At 45.4% G+C, this 19535-nt stretch overlaps 1 protein-coding gene across 1 annotated transcript in view; it reads right to left on the reverse strand.

Annotated features, from left to right (window-relative positions):
• The window catches only part of ZMAT4 (zinc finger matrin-type 4), a 302363-nt gene that overhangs the window by 18870 nt on the left and 263958 nt on the right, over nt 1–19535 (reverse strand). The gene's annotated exons all lie outside the window — the stretch shown is intronic.

Raw genomic sequence — 19535 nt, forward strand, 5'->3', positions numbered from 1 at the left:
GTGGGATCCCTATACTTATACCTGGCAAATATTTCCAAAAACTTAATGCTTTGTTTCATATATTCTTTTGGGGTTCCTCTCAACCAAGAATATCTTTAAAAAGGATGCAACTTCCAATTAATGAAGGCGGGTTCGGTTTTCCGGATCTAGCCATGTACCATTGGGCCTATTTGCTAACCTCTACTACATTTTGGTCTTTTCCACTCAGATTTGATTTTCCACCTTGGTTAGTGTTGGAATCTTCTTGTCTGGAGCCCCTCTTTAAATGGAAGGCATTAGGTTCACAGTATATTAAGGTAGACAGAGCTCCTCCCACAATTTCGGCAGTTAGAGAAGTGTGGCGTATAATGTCACATCAATTACAGTTTGATCCATTTTCCCATGCTGAACTGACTTTATGGGGAAATCCAGATCTAAGAATAGGAAAGAGAATGTTTCTGTGGCGGACCTGGACAGATAAAATGATCTTTACCCTGGATCAATTATTGGGTGCTGATGATGAGTTTTTGCCATTTTCAACTTTGCAAGATCAATTTGATTTGCCTGCTACCGCTGAACGGCAGTATTTGCAACTGAAACACTTATAGAATCATAGAATCATAGAATCATAGAATAGTAGGGTTGGAAGGGGCCTACAAGGCCATCGAGTCCAACCCCCTGCTCAATGCAGGAATCCAAGTCAGAGCATCCCCGACAGATGGCTGTCCAGCCTCGTCTTGAATGCCTCCAGTGTGGGAGAGCCCACCACCTCCCCAGGTAATTGGTTCCATTGTCGTATTGCTCTCACAGTCAGGAATTTTTTCCTGATGTTCAGCCGGAATCTGGCTTCCTGTAACTTGAGCCCATTATTCCGTGTCCTGCACTCTGGGATGATCAAGAAGAGATCCTGGCCTTCTTCTCTGTGACAACCTTTCAAGTACTTGAAGAGTGCTATCATATCTCCCCTCAGTATTCTCTTCTCAAGGCTAAACATGCCCAGTTCTTTCAGTCTCTCTTCATAGGGCTTTGTTTCCAGTCCCCTGATCATCTTTGTTGCCCTCCTCTCAACCCTCTCCAGTTTGTCTGCATCCTTCTTAAAGTGTGGTACCCAGAACTGGACACAGTACTCCAGATGAGGCCTTACCAGTGCTGAGTAGAGGGGAACTAGTACTTCCCGGGATTTGGAAGCGATGCTTCTATGAATGCAGCCCAAAAGAGCATTTGCCTTTTTTGCAGCCACATCACATTGTTGGCTCATCTTCAGCTTGTGATCGACAACAATTCCAAGATCCTTCTCGCTTGTAGTGTTGTTGAGCCACGTATCCCCATCTTGTAACTGTGCATTTGGTTTCTTTTTCCTAGGTGCAGAACTTGGCATTTATCCCTATTAAATGTCATTCTGTTGTTTTCTGCCCAGTGCTCCAGTCTATCCAGATCACTTTGAATTTTGTTTCTGTCTTCCAAAGTATTAGCTATCCCGCCCAATTTTGTGTCATCTGCAAATTTGATCAGCATTCCCTGCACCTCCTCCTCCAAGTCATTAATGAAAATGTTGAAGAGCGCTGGGCCCAGGACTGAGCCCTGTGGTACCCCACGCGTTACCTCTCCCCAGTTTGAGAAGGTCCCATTGAGAAGCACTCTTTGAGACCGATTCTGTAGCCAACTGTGGATCCACCAGATCGTTGTTTCATCTAGCCCACTTTGAGCTAGTTTGCTCATCAGGATATCATGGGGCACTTTGTCGAAAGCTTTGCTGAAGTCGAGGTATATGATGTCTACAGCATTCCCATGGTCTACAAGGGAGGTTACTTGATCAAAAAATGAGATCAGATTTGTCTGGCAGGACTTGTTTTTGACAAATCCATGTTGGCTTCTAGTAATCATGGCATTGTTGTCAAGGTGCTTCCAGATGGATTCCTTTATCATCTGCTCCAGAATTTTCCCAGGGATTGATGTCAGACTGACTGGTCTGTAGTTCCCAGGTTCCTCCTTTTTACCCTTTTTGAAGATAGGGACAACGTTAGCCCTCCTCCAGTCATCTGGCACTTCCCCTGTCCTCCATGATTTCTCAAAGAGAATAGACAGCGGTTCTGAGAGAGATACTTGTTAGTATCTAGATTTGGTCCTGCTGCTTTTACTGCCTTGGAGTCTCCTTCACTATTGGAAATACTTATTGAAGCTGATCAGATATATCGACCTACGATTCATGTTTACAAATATTTATTATCAATGAATAAATATGATACAAGTGGTTTACAGTGGGAATGGAACAGGGAATTGGAACGTCCTATTTTGTTTAATCAATGGACTGCCATCTTGGTGTCTGTATCGGACATATCAATGGATCTTTGTTTATGCCTATTCAGCAAAAAGTTCTGTTTGGGGTCTATTAGACTCCACAATGTCTTTTTAATAAAGGCTTGTCAAATTGGGCTAATTGTTGGAGGTATAATGCAGTCAATGCTTCTCTTATTCATTTTTTGGAAATGCCCAATGGTTGCCTCCTTTTAGGAGGAAGTTACTATACAGATAAGTTTTGTACTGGAAAGCTCTTTAATATTTACTGATGTAAATGTTCTTTTAAATTACTTACCTGCTTCTTGGAATGTAACACATGGTCAGTGTAAATGGATTTTTTGGGCCCTTTTGGTTGCTAAAGACTGATACTACAATACTGGAAGGATAAAAGCTCACCACCTATAATGCAATGGACTGAAGACTTAACAATACTAGCAATATTTGAAAGTGTGGTATATAGGCTTAACTTGCAGATGGACTTATATGTGGATATTTGGTCTGCCTTTACTGAAGTTTATGTGTGAACTATTTTTTCCCTCTTTCTTTCTTTCTTTCTTTCTTTCTTTCTTTCTTTCTTTCGACTATTGCAATATTTGAAACTGAGGATTTTAGAACATGTTGTTGTATTTTTATTTTTTGTTTTGTTTTGTTAAAATTCACAATAAAAAATTGGGGAAAAAAACTGGAATTTAATTACATTTTTCCCCCAGTTGCTTTGGGATGACTATCATTGTTGTATTTTAATGTTTTCTGGTATGAGAGCTACCCAGAGAACACTGTCATTGGATGCCATAAAAAACGCTGTTAATGCATGTCTACCAGGAAGTAACTCAGTGCCTCCGGGATGGGAGTCAGCCCTGCTGGTTTGAAAGGACGCTACTTTAACCCTGTGCTCAATCATTGCCTGTCCCTTTAAATATTCACTGAGCACAGGAGTAGGGATGGGGGGTATATCCAGGCTGTTATGTATGGAAGTGCAAAGGTATGCAGAGCCTTACTGATTTGGAAAGCTTCCCTGGTGGGAAGGGAGAGCAAGTCTCCTTGCTTCCCTGCACCTACCCATTTGATGACATTCAGTTCTACCCATTTGCCCCATGCAAACAGAGTATTTTTTTAAAATGTATACACTGGATTACTGGCTACCATTTGCCCTGGGAAGAGCTAACCCAATTTCATGAAAATCCGTATTTAAATGGAATCGCCTCAAAACCCATTTCTATGTAGATTGGCTCCAGGTTCCCCGCTCCTGGCTCAGCTTGCTGTCCAGGGCTCAGCCCTGACATATGAGTCCAGTTGCCTTGGCAGTGGGGGAGTGTTCCCTTGCCCTCTTCTGCGCCCTTCAAGCCTGCCCCTAAACATAAAACCAGCAAAGGAAGCGGCCTTTTTCAGGGGCACAAAAATGCCTCCTGTTTCAGCTCAGCACTACTATTGATGCAGATTTGACAAGTTCATCCAACTATTATTACGACTTATTGCTTTCCTACTGCTTTTCATTTTCATCTACAGACACCTAATTTGCTTTTCTTCCAAATGCTTTAATCTAAAGTGTTGCTATAACACAGAGACGCTGGCCTCGGATTTATATTATTATATTTTCATTATTTATTTACTTCCTTACTTATTTGGTGGTAGTATGGATGCTTGAGGAACCCGATCTTTGTAAGTTCCAGTACAAACGGACCCGATCTGCAATTCTTGGATTAATGTCCAAATCAAAACTTAATTATCCACCACATTTTACACTTACTGGATGTTCAGATGAAGTTCTTGGCTCAGAAATCTATCAAAATATGTTTAAGAACGCATATTTTCAGGGAAATACATTCAGGAATGTGCATTTTGAGAGAGAATATGCTTAAATGTTAAATACATGCTGAAATGTGAATTTCCATGCAGGTTTTTTTTTTTTAATCACAGATTAATGGAGACGTGGGATAGAATGGATTTATGAGCGAACACATGCAAAAGAGACACATGCTGGAAATAAACCAATTCATCCAGCCCTAGTCTATTGTCTTCCCTGTTCCGGTGTGTGCGTGCGTGTGCGTGTGTGTGTGTGTGTGTGGCGGGGGGATACCGGACGGGCAAGTGTGGCCTTATTTCATTTTCAGACTTACGTTCCTGAGTGCTGCTGCAAATGTTCCCCTTCCCCATCTTTTTAAGGTGCCCTGCAAGCTGAACCTGTTTGAAGGGAAGTATAAAATTGCCTAAAATAAATACTATAGAATAAAAACCTCTGCTGTCCATTACTGGAACACGGGACTGTACTAGGGATGTACGAATCCCTTACCTTGCTGTCCACGGGGGGTCCGCTGGGGGGGCAGGCGATCCATTCCTCCCCTCTCAGAATCCTTGCCAGCCGGCTCCACTCCACATTGACTCCTTGGAGCCGCTGGCCAGCTACGAAGCCCCTGCGATATGGCCGCCATTGCCGTATCGCTGGCTGGACTGACGGACTGCAGATGCCATTTGCGTCCCTGTTTTTTCACGTAATAGGCTATGTAAAGATTTACATAGCCTATCACGTCAAAGAGCAAGGATGCAAATGGCCTAGCGGACACCATTTGCATCCGCAGTCTGTCAGTCCAGCCAGTGATATGGCAATGGCGGCTGTATCACTGGGGCTTTGGAGCCGGCGGCAGGCAGGATCTGGCCTGTGAGGGACTTGGCGGGGAGGCGGAGGTAGGAGATCCGATCCTCCACAGACTTCGGGGGGGGTGGTGGATTCTATTGAACTCATTGAACTATTGAACTCATTGGGGTTCAAGGAAGATTTCTCCAACATCCCTAGACTTTACGTGAATTTATTTGGATTTATTGGTTACTTTTCAGCACCATGGTCCTCAAAGAGTCCTGGGGTTGGAGCTGGAGCCAGAAGCAAGGCTAAGAACTAAAGTGCAGCAGCCAGATAATACTACTCTGTTGAACAGACAAAAACAGATGGCCAGGCTCCGAGTATTTATGCCAGGCCTGGCCAATCCAGAGGCTTCATAGTGCTTGCCAATCATGGAGACTGATGTTGCACCAACTGTTCAGTGCCCAAAGAACTCTGAGGTCTAGCGCATACACATGCTGGCACTCATTCCTATGCAGCTTTCACCAGATCTTTTCTTTCTGTTGCTGTTTTTTTTAAATAAAACACAGCTACAGAAGCTACAATCTATAGCAGAAAACGTGTGTGTGTGTGTGTGTGTGTGTGTGTAGGTGTCTTAACCATTTCCCCTCTGGTGGTTTTTTTATCTAAAAAAAATCCTCCCCAACTCTCTCAGCTCCCAGAAAGAGGAAAGCAGCTCAGGTGGGTGGGGAAAATTGTTTTGCCGAAGGAAAATGGTTAAGAAAAAAGAACAAATGAAAGAAAGAAAAATAGAAAGAAAGAAACCATCAGGGGAAAACTATGTGCAACTTAGTATCCCATGCAATTTGGCCCATAGTTCCAGCTACCACACTAGGTGAATTCCCAGCCTCAGCCCATAAAGTCTGCCCCTAAAGACTTGGAGTCCATGAGAGGATGCTCTATATGGAAGCACCCTTTAACAGTTTTCTCCATCTTGGGAGGTCCACAGGCTAAGAGATATACCACGTAGATCAGTGCTATTTGAGGGGATGTCTCTACACCAGTGTCTGTCCCCAGCCACAGCAGCAGTCCACATGGTAGGCCTCTTATGTTACATCACGGCAGCCACATGTAAATACACTTTGCTAGCCATCACACTGCTGCAGTGAGCTGCAAAGGCTGATCCCAGATATGTTGGTATCATATCTGGTAATGGCGGAGAAATCCACCATAGACTCCTGGAGTCCGTGGAGGAATGGACTGCTCCCCCCCGCCACCCTGCAAAGCCCAGTCAGGATGGACCCTACCTGGCGCAGGCTGGTCTGGGTCCGTCCTCCTCGTTCCGCAGCTGGCCGCTGCCAGGCTGTGGCCGCAAATGGCATCTGGTGTAGCGGACACCATTTGCGTCCCTGCCTTTTGCCGTGATTGGCTACGTAAATATTTACATAGCCAATCATGGCAAACAGCAGGGATGCAAATGGCGTCCCCTACGCCGGATGCCATTTGCGGCTGCAGCCCGGCATAGGGATGTACGAAAGTGACTTACCTTTCGCGGATTATGTTGAAGGGGGGGAAGGTGTTCCTCCCCCCAGAATCCTCAACGGGGGGGGGGAGGTGATCCATTCCTCCCCCCCCCCCGGAATCCTCGATGGCCGGCTGTGCTCTGCGGCAGCTCCACGGAGCAGCCGGCCAGGCCCAGCCCAGCCCAGCCAAGAGCTGTCCGCTGCTGGATTTCCAGCTGCGGAGGGCTCTGGGGGAAAAAACAACAAAAAACCACGTACACAAATGGCGGCGGCTACGGCCACCGCCATTTGCGTTCCTTATTTTTGGCCGTCTGAATCTATGTAAATATTTACGTAGATTATGACGGCGAAAATAAAGGGGAAAGCAAATAGCGTAGTGGGCGCTATTTGCGTCCCTTTTTGATTCACTGTTTTAGCCTACGTAAATCTTTACGTAGGCTAAAATGGGGAATCAAAAGGGACACAAGTAGCGCCTGCTACGCTATTTGAGTTCCCGTTATTTTTGCCATCATAGTCTATGTAAATATTTACGTAGACTAAGACGGCTAAAAATAAGGAACGCAAATGGCAGCGGCTGTAGCTGCCGCCATTTGCATACGTGGTTTAAAAAAAAAAAACCCACCCAGCCATGATAGGCTACATAAAGATTTACATAGCCTATCACGTCGTGTTTTTTTTTTTTTAACAAGACTGGAAATGGCGGTGGCGGCAGCCGGTCGGAAGACCAGCCGCCGCTGCCTGGAAGATCCGCCCCAGGTAAGTCTCGTCCGTGGCGGAATTCTCTGCCATCCCTAGCCCGGCAGCGGACAGATGTCTGGACAGAAGACTCGCCGCAGAGCGGAACCAGCCAGGGAGGATTCCAGGGGAAGGGACGGATCACCTCCCCCCCTTCCCAGCAGACCCCGGAGCGGAACAGTAAGTGGGGTTTGTACACCCCTATTGTTATCTGAGATTAAAAACATGTGTACATATCCAAATCCAGTCAAAATATAACAGGAACTTCAATAACTGACAACTTGCTGTCCTTAAATGCTGTCCTTAAACACTGCCCCACAGATGCAGCCTGAGGTGACCAGCTTTCACCCCAAGTTTAACAGCAGCTTGGCCCTGTTGACACGAGTTGAGCTCATGTTTGTCTCAACTGCCCCGCGCCCCGCCCCGAGACAATGCCTCCGAAACTGGGACAAGCACAGGCTTTGTCACTTCTGGTCTGCCACCAGAAATAATGGAGGAGGTTACCATGTGATTTCTCTCAACTGTTTTGAAGCTCGTGTGACCCCATTAGTGGAGCTCCACATAACTCTTGTTGTCCACTTACCACTGGTCTCCATGGCAACCGGGCTGCTCATGAGGCCTGCAATCAGCACAGACAGCACACTCCACAAGCTGCATGGCATCTCAAAGCCACGTGCCTCACTCAGTTTGCTGGGCTTTGTGTATGGCCAGAAAAGACCACATTTGTTTCGGGAACAGCCAGTTAACAATGACTCAATAATTTCTGCTTACATCTCAAGTCCATAATTAAAGTTTTTATCCTTGTCCTCTACAGCAGATGTTTGGAGGGTCTGGACAAATTTTAATGTGAAAGCCCTGCAGCAGCCCTGGACATTCATAATCAGCCTGCTTTTTGAGGAGGGGGGAAAACTCATGATGGCTTCAACTATAGCAGACACTCTTAGGCTGGTCAATTGTCCTATTTTTGAAAGGCTGCTAGGGGACCATCCTCTATTTCGAAGGCACAGTGTAAGGAACCATCAGAAGGAAGAGCTAGGCCTTGAAATGGTACAGGACTTAGATAGGGATGTCAGAGAATTCCACCACGGAGTTCGGGGGGCCGAATGCACTGCCATTTGGTGTTTTTGGTTTTTGGAACTGACCCACCACTTGGCTTGCAAATGCAAGTCCATTGCAGGAATCCATCACGACCCAGAAGGGCCAGCTTTCCCCACAATGACCAACCCCGCAACAGTTCCTAGAAGGTCTATGGTTTGATGACTTGGATGCCTCTTGGTTTTGTTTTAGAACTGATCTTTATACCTAGATTTTCATCCAGACCAGGAGTCCACAGCCTTTTTGGGTTAGTGGGCACATGTAGAATTTTGAGAGAGTGTTGTTAGCACTCTCATAAAATGGTTGCCATGTGTGTGGGGGGGGGCATGCCCAGGGCTGCGCACATGGGAGATCTCCAGATGTCTTTGACTTCAACTCCCAGAAGCCCCTTCCAGCATGGCCAGTGGTCAAGAATGCTGGGAATTGAAGTCCAAACCACCTGGAGATCTACTTTCTGCCAACCCCTGGATTTGCCCATTCATAAAATGGCTGCCATGGTGGGCATCGCCAGTCACAACATACTCATTTTCCAGAAGACAAACTGGTGAGACTAACAGAAAAGTAACTTGCCCGAGAACCTATGTACAAGGCAGAAGTGGGGTTTGTGCTCTAAAACACAGAAGCACTGTTTTGAACCCAAATAGGGATGGTGCCATAGGGCAGCCTTTCACTTTGCAGCCTCCCAACCTTCCAGTTGGAAAAAAAAATCTTAAGAAACAAAAATAGATAAATCAGGAGAGGTAGGGAGCCTAGCAGGTGCCAAGAGAGGTGCCTGCAAGTATATTGGTGCCCACAGACACCATGTGGGAGACTCCAGATCTAGCCAATGCTCTTCCAAATGTCAAGGGTAGGGATGGCGTGGGTGCCTGATTCCATCCAGGAATCCGGCAGAACCCATGCCCCTGAGCCATGCTTGCCGCGCTCTCCAAGCCCCTGCCCCCACTTGCCCCCTGGTCACTCCCACTGAGCCACCCGCACTCATCTGGGTGGCAGCGTTGAGCTCCACAATTGCCATTTTTTTGGGGGGGGGGAATGGTGATCACGAAAAAGCACATATTTTCATATACACAAAATGAGGCCATGAATAGCCCATATAGACAAGATTACAGGCATTTGCTTGCCTGTAATCCTGCATATATGGGCCATTCATGGCCCCATTTTGCATATATGCAAATATGCGCATTTTTGCAAATGTCCACATTCATGTTGGGGCCGTGAATGGCCCATATATGAAAATTTATTTATTTATTTCTTACATTTATATCCTGCCTTTTTTCCTCTTTTAGGAACCCAAGGCAGCTTACACAATCCTCCTCTTCCTCCCCATTTTATCCTCACAACAACAACCCTGTGAGGTAGGTTGGGCTGAAAGTCTGTGACTGGCCCAAAGTCACCCAGTGAGCTTCCATGGCCGAGTGGGGACTAGAACCCAGATCTCCCGACTCCCAGTCCAACACTCTCGCCACTACACCACTCTGGTTCTTGATGCCTGTAATCTTGTGTATATGGGCCATTCACAGCCCCATTTTCCGTATATGCAAATATGTGCATTTTCATAATCGCCATTTTATTCTTCACAAAATGGCAATTGCAGAGCTTGTTGAGGCCTCCCGGGTGAGTGCAGGCAGCTCAGTGAGTGGTGGGGAGCTTGAATGTGGGTCTGGGTGCATGCGAGTGGGGCAGGGGCTGGAGGGGGCGACAGAGAACCCGGACGGGGGGGCACCTGCCCATCCCTAGTCATGGGTTTATCATCTCTGACTCTCAGGCCATTCCCAAGGCTGGCTGTGATTGAGCTGAGCAAGAAGGATGTGCCTGCAAGCCCTGTTGATCTCTGGCTGGGAAATCATCCTAACTAATATTTAACAATATGATTCAATGATAGCGAAAGTCTCCAAAGCTCTGTGTGTGTCTTCTTTTTACACCCAGACGCGTGATCTGCATTTTGCCGGAGCAAAGCCAAAGATCATCTGACCTCTCACAGTCCTTTTAGCCCTTGTCTAGTTGGTCTGCTGCCAATTCAATTCCAGATTTGAAATTTATTTTGATAATATTAATGAGAAAATAAATTGGACACATATTAGACACCCCCTTAGAGGTGCCGCAGACCAAAGCGCTCATCTGTCCTCCGGAAATGAAAAACAAATGGACTTGAAGCATGGGCTCAGATATCTTATACAGCCAGATCCAGCACAGCAAAGCGCACAAGATGAAGGGTTATGATGATAACCTTTCTCCAGCGAAACAAGTTAGATAAGATTAGGGATGTCAGAGAATTCTGCCACGGACTCCAGTGAGGCTGGATTATTTAGAATCTGCCCCACCCCCGCCACCCCACGGAATCCCCCCGGGATGGACCTACCTGTTGGTGGATGCAGCGGCAGTGGCGGATGTGGCGTCGGATGAAGCAGCGGATGAAGTGGCCACAAATGGCGGCCGTTGTAGCGGCTGCCATTTGCATCCCTACGCTAGCCTGTGATAGGCTATGTATATAATTACGTAGCCTATCATGTCTAAAGCAGGGACACAAATGGCTTCCCCTATGTAGGGCGTCCCCTACGTCCCCCCTACGTAGGGGACACCATTTGTGTCCCTGCTTTAGCCATGATAGGCTACGTAAATATTTATGTAGCCTATCACGGGCTAGCGTAGGGATGCAAATGGCACCCCCTACGCAGGACGCTATTTGCATCCGCAGCAGCCCAGCAGTGGATGGAGGCCCCGCTGCGGATCGGCCCAGCCGATAGCTCCTTTGGAGCTCCTTTGGAGTACTGGCTGGTTCCTTTGATAGCTCCTTTGGAGTATTGGCTGGTTCTGACTCAAACCCAGAATGGATTCACAGCCCCACCAAAATCAGAGCCACCAGCCTCCACTGGCCTAATCATGTGTGTGCCTTATATGCCTATGCATCACGCCTCTCCAGGTCCCAGGCATGAAGGCGGTGGCATGCATGCTGTGCACACTGGGGGACTGGAATGGGCCACAGGATGAGTGTAAGTGAGAAACAGTGCAGGGTGGCATGTTAACAGGAATTGCCCAACACACCACTCACTCAGCACAGAGGAAACATGCCTGGTTGAGGGCTGTGGAAGGGGTGAACGTAAAATTGCTTTCTACCTGGTCAGACCATTGATCCATCTAGACCCATCTTGGGAACAGCTGTCCAAGGTCTCCCTTCCCAGTCCTTTGACCAATATATTTTTAACCAGGATCTTTCGTGTGCACAGAATGTTGTCTAACACTGAGCTACAGTCCCCTTCCTCATTACATGAAGACAAAATTGGTATAATCCCCCCCCAACACAAAACTATTAAGTTCTATTACATCAAGTCATACCTTTCATCCATCTGGCTCAGTATTGTTTAGTCTGACTGGTGGCAGTTCCCCAAGGGTTGTTTTTTTTTTTTTTAGGGTTCCCTCCCATCACCACCACCCTTATTTGTGATGCCTCTAATTAGATATAACATGGATTAAGTCTGGGACCTTCTGCATGCAAAGCATGTGCTCTACCAGTGAGCTTTGGTTCTGTAGATCTCATGACCCCCAGCTCTTGGCCTTTTCAGGGTCCCAGAGAAAACTCTGACAAAAATGAGTATCAGATCACTCTTCCAGGGGAAGCATAGTCAGTCCCGTATTTGGGCACCCCAGGCAGAAGGCATGTCCTTGCCATCAGCCTCTGAGTCAAAGGAGGAACCTCCATCTCCCCAGCTTTGCAGAAGTCTGAGACTACAAAACCAGGTAAGGGCCTTTAACAGTCCAACTAGGGGCCGTTTAACAGTCCAAGCAGCTCCTCCAGAGGGGGTGGAGCTGACCATACTACAGATCATGGCTACCTACAGAAGGCTTAAGTTGGCTTTTGCTTGCTGCTGTGACAACATCTTCCTATGGTTGTAATAGGGGAGAGCTCCAGCTACTGAGCTATCAATGGTCCTATTTCAGTTGCCCTTTATACAAGAGTGCTTCTGCCTTTACTTATCCTGCTGTACTGGATTCTACTTACTTGACTGGATTCTACTTACCTGATAATCTTGCCTGCCTAGACCTGACTGTTCTACCTAGACTGGGCTCTCCTTGTTCACATCTGGCCCTGTCAGATGCCACTGGCTTCCCCTGTGAGCCTTAGGTAACTGCAGAATAGGACAAATAGGGTGGTTCTGTGAATATGCCCTCTATGCACCCAAAATTGTGTATCCAGAGAGCTCTGCAACTGCAGGAGAAGGATAATACCCTAAATGCATTCTTCAAAGTAAACCTCCAAAGGCAAAATGTACAAACATTTGAAATTCAACAAATTTAAATCCTGAAATTTTGCCAGATGTGCAGAACGTTGGTCCAGAGATCTAGCCTTTTAAAAATTCATTCATTCATTCATTCATTCACTCACTCATTCACTCATTTCATTTCATTTCATTTCTATCCCATCCTCTTCTGTCCATATAGGAGCAAAAGGACATGTATACATTTCATTTCTTTTGCTCCTATATGGACAGAAGAGGACGGATCATGTCCTTAGATTTTGAGTGGTGTTAAGGATGATAACTGAGTGGTGTTAAGGATGATAATTGCAACACCAAATACCAGCTCATGAAATCAATAATGAATCAAACATGACTGAAAACTGGACAATTTCTTGCATTTTCATCTGCTTTCTGTTTACTCTGATACAATTTGTGACATTAATTTGCACATAATAGCATATGTTTCCATTCTCCCACAGGGATTTATCCTAGGGCCTAATATTTTGAATTGTTTATTCTGGATGTCGTCATCATTGTTGTCGTTGTCGTCATCGTATCAAAACCAAACCTTGTATGACTAATCAAAATGACATGGTCCAGATTGATTTGGAAATCAGTTATTTTATTGTCAATACTGTTCTGTTGTTTTCAGTCTATTGGACAGGTCCATCATATGGTGGGAAAGTAATCATTTTCTCTTTGACGTTCCTTTCACAAAAGGTTGCACACATCAGTTATTTTATGCTGGTATGTTTTTGAAGTAACATGCTGCTTTCATAATCCTTAAAAATAAAACCTACAGTTCAACAGTATCCCTATGTAGGAGAAAACACAACATAATGAACGTGCTGCAACGTCAGCCTGAGGTATAAGCTCAAGTGTGTACTAGATCAGTCATCTTCCAACTATTTCAACACTAGAACCCATCTTAGGCTGTGATGCAAATAGTGCTCTTCAGAGTAATTTTCCCTCCAAATTCAGGCATTGCAGGAGAAAGGAAGGGCTAAAAACTGCTTCCCAATTTGGAGCACATGTAATTTTTTCTGACATATTTAAAGGATGGGGAGCTTACTGGGAAAGAAGTGATACTGCCTGCTTTTCCCCCTAGACCTTTCTTCAGGAAATTGGCCAGTTGCCACAAATGCAACAGAGCTGCAACTGGAAGCCTTGTGACTGTGAGCTGCCATGTTCCCCCATGTTGCTTCTGTTGCACAGCTCTATGTCACCATGTAGCATTATTCCAGAGCCAAATTTGTGGTTAAAAAAGATGGTAGCCAGGCACTTACTCTGGTATCCTTTTGATGCTAGGTAAAGAACGATTTAATTTTCCCAGGCTTGTAACACTTGAGGACTTGTTTTAACGCTGCAAGTTGTTATTTTATTTGTATTTATTTTGTTTAAAATATGTTTAGGGCACCTTCCAGGGCATAAAACTCTCTCAAGGTATCTCACAAGATAAAAACAATGCAACAATCTGTTGTTATATATACCTGTTTATCTTTTATATTGTTCTGAATATGTTTTATGATACTTTTTTATTGTAAGCCAACAAAAACAAATGCATAAATAAATGCTATGCCCACTGCTCCTTAGTTTCCTGTGTGTTTGAGAATTTTCCCTAAGAAATTCATTCCAAACATCCATGCCAATTCATTCCAGACATCCATCCCAGTCTACCAAATTCCTAATTTTTCAACACCAAAGGAAATAACCTAAGAATAAACACAGAGGAAGGAGAATGATCAAAGCAATTGCTTACCAAAAAATGGCTGGGCGAGCATCTCTAACTGTAATTTCTAATTAAATTTGTGAACGTTCCTGCCAATGAATCTGATAATACCACTTTTCTTCTATTTTATTAAGTGTCTCAGGAGACTCTAACCAAACTTAAATCACAGTTAATGATGATGAGATTACCCTTAGCAGCACTGATAAGAATGTTAATTCAAAAGAAAACAAGCAAACAGGGAGAAGAGGATTCCCCTTGAGGCAGGGATAGATAGAGCAGCCTGTTTCTAGGGATGTTGCGGGAGTCCGAGAGGGGGGTGGAGTCTGGTGGACTCCCCCTCGTTTCCCTTCCGGACCCCGCTCGCTGAGCCACTGAGTGCTTACCAGGCCTGTCCACTGACAGCTGAGTGGTCTGCAAGTGCCCAGCGACCACCTGTACCCTTAGTGAGCCGCCATTTTGCATAAAAATGGTGGCTTGGGGTTTTCTGGGAATGTAATGTTGCATAAATGGCAGCCGTAAAGGGGCCATTCATGCAACATTACAGGCATAAATGCTTCATTCATGCAACATTGCCATTTAGACAACATTCCATTTCTGGAAAACCCAGAGCCACCATTTTTATGCAAAATGGCAGCTTGCTAAGGGGACGGGTGGCCACTAGGTGCTCGCCAGGCCATCCAGGGGCTCGTGCTGTGCAGGGAGCAGTGGCGGGTGGGCAGTGATGGCGGCGGTTTGGCGAGTGCCTGGCGAGGACAAACAGAGGTGAGTCTGTCCATCCCTACCTATGTCTGGTCCATGTCAGTTTCACATGTGTTCATTCATAAGTCTGTTCCATCCTGTTTCCACTTTAATCTGCAAATTTGTTTTTAAAAAAATCTGCACAAAAATGCACATTTAACTGTAGGCATTTTTGAATGTATTTTCTCACAAAATGCACATTTTATCAGAGCATGTTGGTACATTCTTTGGAGCTAGGGATTGCATTGCAAAATGTAGAGAAGTGCTAAAACTGAAGTATAACTGTTTCAATCTTTACAGTAGCCCATGAGGTTTGGATCACATCAGTTAACTTTGTAATGTAGTACTGAATGAAACCCTCAGATATCCTGCCTTGGGAAGATGTCTCTGGTTTGTAAGAGCTGTGACTGAGAATGATGGTAGGCAGGAACTACACGCAGAGGCTGCGTCAAGGGTAGGCGTGGTCGAGCACCTGCCATGGTCCCATACCCCACTGACAAGATGCCCCTTGAGTTGCTCCTCCTCTTCATTGTTACAACCTGCTTGTTCACCTGCCTCTTGCTATGGCCCAGATAAAAGTGGTGGTGAGAAGGAGGCGCAGCAGATGCCATGGCTTAGTCTCTGCCTGTCAAGACCTTGGCCAAGGTCCCTCAAAACCTGGAGCCGTCACTGACTACATGTTGCAGCTAGGGGCATCACAGGAATCCACAATGGAACCACATGACTTCAGATTTTCATGAATCCAACCCATGGATTCCACAGGGGAACGGCTTTCCCCCTGTCAGGCGGATTCCACAACCTCGCAGACAGGTTTTCTAACTTCCCCAAATTTTGTGTAAATTCTATCATAGAAAAATGTGCAAAATAAAAAACCCAGCCAAAAATGTGCAATCCCCCCATACACTAACATGTGAAATGTGCATTTTGGGGGAATTTGCACATTTTCACACGTGCAAATTTGCGCAACTGCACATTTGTACAAATGCCAATTTGCGCAAAACTCAGAAACAAAAGAAAATCCAATTCCGTCAACGAGTGGACGATGGAACAAAAGGTACCTGACAATCTGCAGAATACAGACAGAATGGATTTTACACAATACGTACATCCCTAGTTACAGCACAGGCATGGCTACCACCAAAATCAGCAGCCAGCCACACAACTTCTCCTCCTCTCTCCCCTGTCAATGCCGAACCCATGACATGATAGCACTGGATTGTGAGTTTCCCCACTCATAATGTAGTGGCCAATGAAGTGGAGCTGGGGTTGAGAAACATGCAGTCCAAAGCCATCATGTCATTCATTTTGCATAGAGCTCCTACATGTTCATAGCCATCTCAATTCTCTGAGTGCTGGCCCTTATGTAGCCCAAAGGGCACCACCCAAGCCCAAGAGGCAGGAATCATCAGGCTTGGGGAGACCCCCAGATTTGCAGAAGCACACAAAAATATTTAGTCCCCACATTAAAAGGGGGGCTTAGTCGCCATGGCATCGGGGTGTATGGAAACCCGGGGGGGTGGAATGGAGTGTTGGAATCCTGAACTGCAACACTCCAACCTGGAATGTTCTGTTGCAGGTTCCATTTGTCATTCTTTGATATGGGAGGTGTGGGGAAGAGAGTCACACTACGCCCCTCAGTGTACCAGATTTGTTCCAAACATTGCCAATTCCTGACTGCTACCCTACAATCAACCAATTGTTACTGTGCCTGCCGAGAATGGGCAAATGCTTGGAATAGATTCAAATGTAGATTTGCTTGGGCAATGTGTGTGAATTTGCATCCAGATAGGTGTATGCATCAACCTGTGAAGCAAATGTAGCTCATTAACTCAGCGACAGTGTGATCAGGTCTAGTTTTACAGTCATAATATCTGGCATTTCTGATAATTCACCATGTCTTCATGTGCTAGCAGCAGTTCAATTTAAGCCAGGCTAACTTTGTATAAATCCCTTTGGAACAAAGTTCTACTTCCCCTTAATAAGACAGGGCCTGCAGCTTCAGCCCAGGAGGTATGAAAAGGTCTCGAGAAAAATCATTTGCATCGTCTGAAGAATAGAAGCAATAAAAAATTCAGTGGAAAAGTTCTGGTCAAGGCCTTTCATATTCATAGAGGCTAGTGAGATGTGCAGAGGAAATTACAAAGAAAATTATAGAACATTACTAAGAAAAGAAAGATTATTTCTGTGCACGGGAGCAAAAGGGGAAGACAGTATATTTTATGCTTTCCTTTACAAGAGACAAAGAAATACTCAGGCAAGACACTCTCCACAGATGTGGGCCTTAGTTAGGAACGGTAACAGATTCTGCCTGCACTGGATTTCATCCCAGATTTTGCAGTCTTGTAATTCTGGAATGGTTTCTGAATCAGAATTTGGTGGAGTGGAATCTGATTGGATTCCAGAAGAGTTTTTTGGATTTTGTTTTCGGGGGAAAAAAGAGAACTGCTGAGATTTTGAAAGAACAGTTTGCTTTATTCCTCACCCCGTCATTTTTTTTTTTTAAAAAATGCAAAATTGTACAAAAGGACAATGGTGAAATGAAGAAATGAAGAAATAGTGTGCAGTGGTGGAACTGCATTGTTTCACCACTGCACTTTCTTTTTAAAAGGGAAAAATAATTTTTTTCTTTCAAAAATCTCTTCATAAAAAGCCAGATCCAGCAATGGATTTCTTTACCATACCTCCCACCCCCACCCCCAAACCCCAAAAACTGTGGTAAAACTCAAATGATGGAGAGACAGATTTTGTGCAATTTCATTACTGTGCAACAGTAGGATAGATTATTTATGGTGGGATAGATTATTTATTTTATAAATAAATAAAATAAATTTATTTATTTTAAATAAATAAGAAATGAAAGTCAACGTGAAAAAAAAAAAATTATACACACATACCTTTTAGGTAAATGGCACGTGCAGAATTTGACTAGCTACATTTCTGAATGTGAATTTGGAAGGGAAATTACTGGGTGTTGGAATTCTGGAACAATTATGGAATGGAATGACCCCATTCCACTGATACCTAACTTGGGTACCAACTGAAAAATCTCTCTCTCAAAGCTATGGCCAATCCCCAGATATTCTGAAAAAAAAAAGGTGGTACTGCCCTCCTTAGAACCAGGGATGGATGAACTCATTAGAGTCCATGCTCAGTGGGAGCTCGAGCAGCCACCTCTGCTGCCCGTCTGTGTGAGCCAGGCCCCTGGAGCTCCTCTTACAAGCCACTGTCTTTTACACAAGATGGGGCTCTATTTTTTCTTAGATTTATGGTTGTGCACAACGGTGGCTGGAAAGGGCCATTTCCACAAAATTAAGAGGCCTCTAATGTTGTAGAACTGGCCCTTTCCAGCCACTTTTGTGCGCAACAATAAATCTATGAAAATATAGAGCACCATCTTGTGTAAACGGGGCTCTATATTTTTGTATGTGGGTAGCTGGGTGGGGAGGATTGTTCCTTTCTCCCTTTCTCTCCCTCCCATCCTGGGACAGCTACACGGGGGCAGTGGCTTCCCTCTTGCCTTCCTCCTCCCATCAAGATGTTGCCTTCATGTACCTGGGATGGCGGGGGGGAGAGAAAGGATCATTCCTGTCTCCCTCTTCCATCCTGGGACAGCTACACGGGGACAGCGGCTTCCCTCTTGCCTTCCTCCTCCCATCAAGCTGTTGCCTTCACATAACTGGGATGGGGGTGGGGGAGAAAGGATCATTCTTGTCTCCCTCTCCCATCCTGGGCCAGCTACACGGGGGCAGCTTCCCCCTCATCTCCATCCTCCCATCAAGACACTACCTTCATGGGAAGCTGGGATGGGAAGGGGAGAAAGGATCACCTCCCTCCCCACTGAGCTGTGCACCTTCATCAAATGGGTTTTGTGTGTTTGTTTTAAATAAAATCTTGTGCACAATAGCCGGCCGGAAAGTGCTGGCCATTCTGCACAAGATAAAATTCACAAAAAATAGCAAGTCACCATTTGTGACTTGGCTGCAGGCATTTGCGGGTGGGACTGGTAGGTCCTAGCAGCTTGTGCAGCTTGGTGGGCAGGGGTGGGGGCTCAGTGAGCTGAGTCTGGGGAGCTGAGCAGTGGGGAGTCCATCAGATCCCACCCCCTGCACAGACGCCTGCGACATCCCTACTTAGAGCCTGCATTTGGAATCTCCCCCTTGGTAATGAATGATCCCACCCCCAGTTTGATTTGGAAACAGGCCACAAATTATGAGTACTATTAGAGAAATCTCAGGAAAAATCTGACAGGTGGTTTTTGGCAGTGTTTCCAGGGGATGCTTGGTTTGGGTGGCTGGCTGCTGTTTTGGGAAGTAAAAAAGGAGGGCTCTAAGTTAACCTTCCCTCTGATCCACTATGCATTAAAACACAGACACACAATAAACCGGGAAGAATTCAAGTACATGACTTGCCATGCTGCATTATGAAGTAGTCTACAGAGGGCTATACCATTTGGCATTCCCAAATCTCCCTCTTGCTACATGAGTCCAGCTTAGGGTTCCACTATTGGGGACAGCAATCCCAACCCCATTTTCCATGTTTCTCTTTCCATTTTGCTCTTACTCCAAGGTAAGTGCAGTGTCCTAATCTTCAGGACAGACATGATGGAAGTGGACCACGAAGTCATGCCCTCGCTTAGCTTCACTCGCCCA

This window comes from Heloderma suspectum, chromosome 6 (genome assembly GCF_057233095.1).
Source record: "Heloderma suspectum isolate Gila_16-S chromosome 6, 16-S_ref, whole genome shotgun sequence".
NCBI classification, from domain to species: Eukaryota; Metazoa; Chordata; class Lepidosauria; order Squamata; family Helodermatidae; genus Heloderma; species Heloderma suspectum.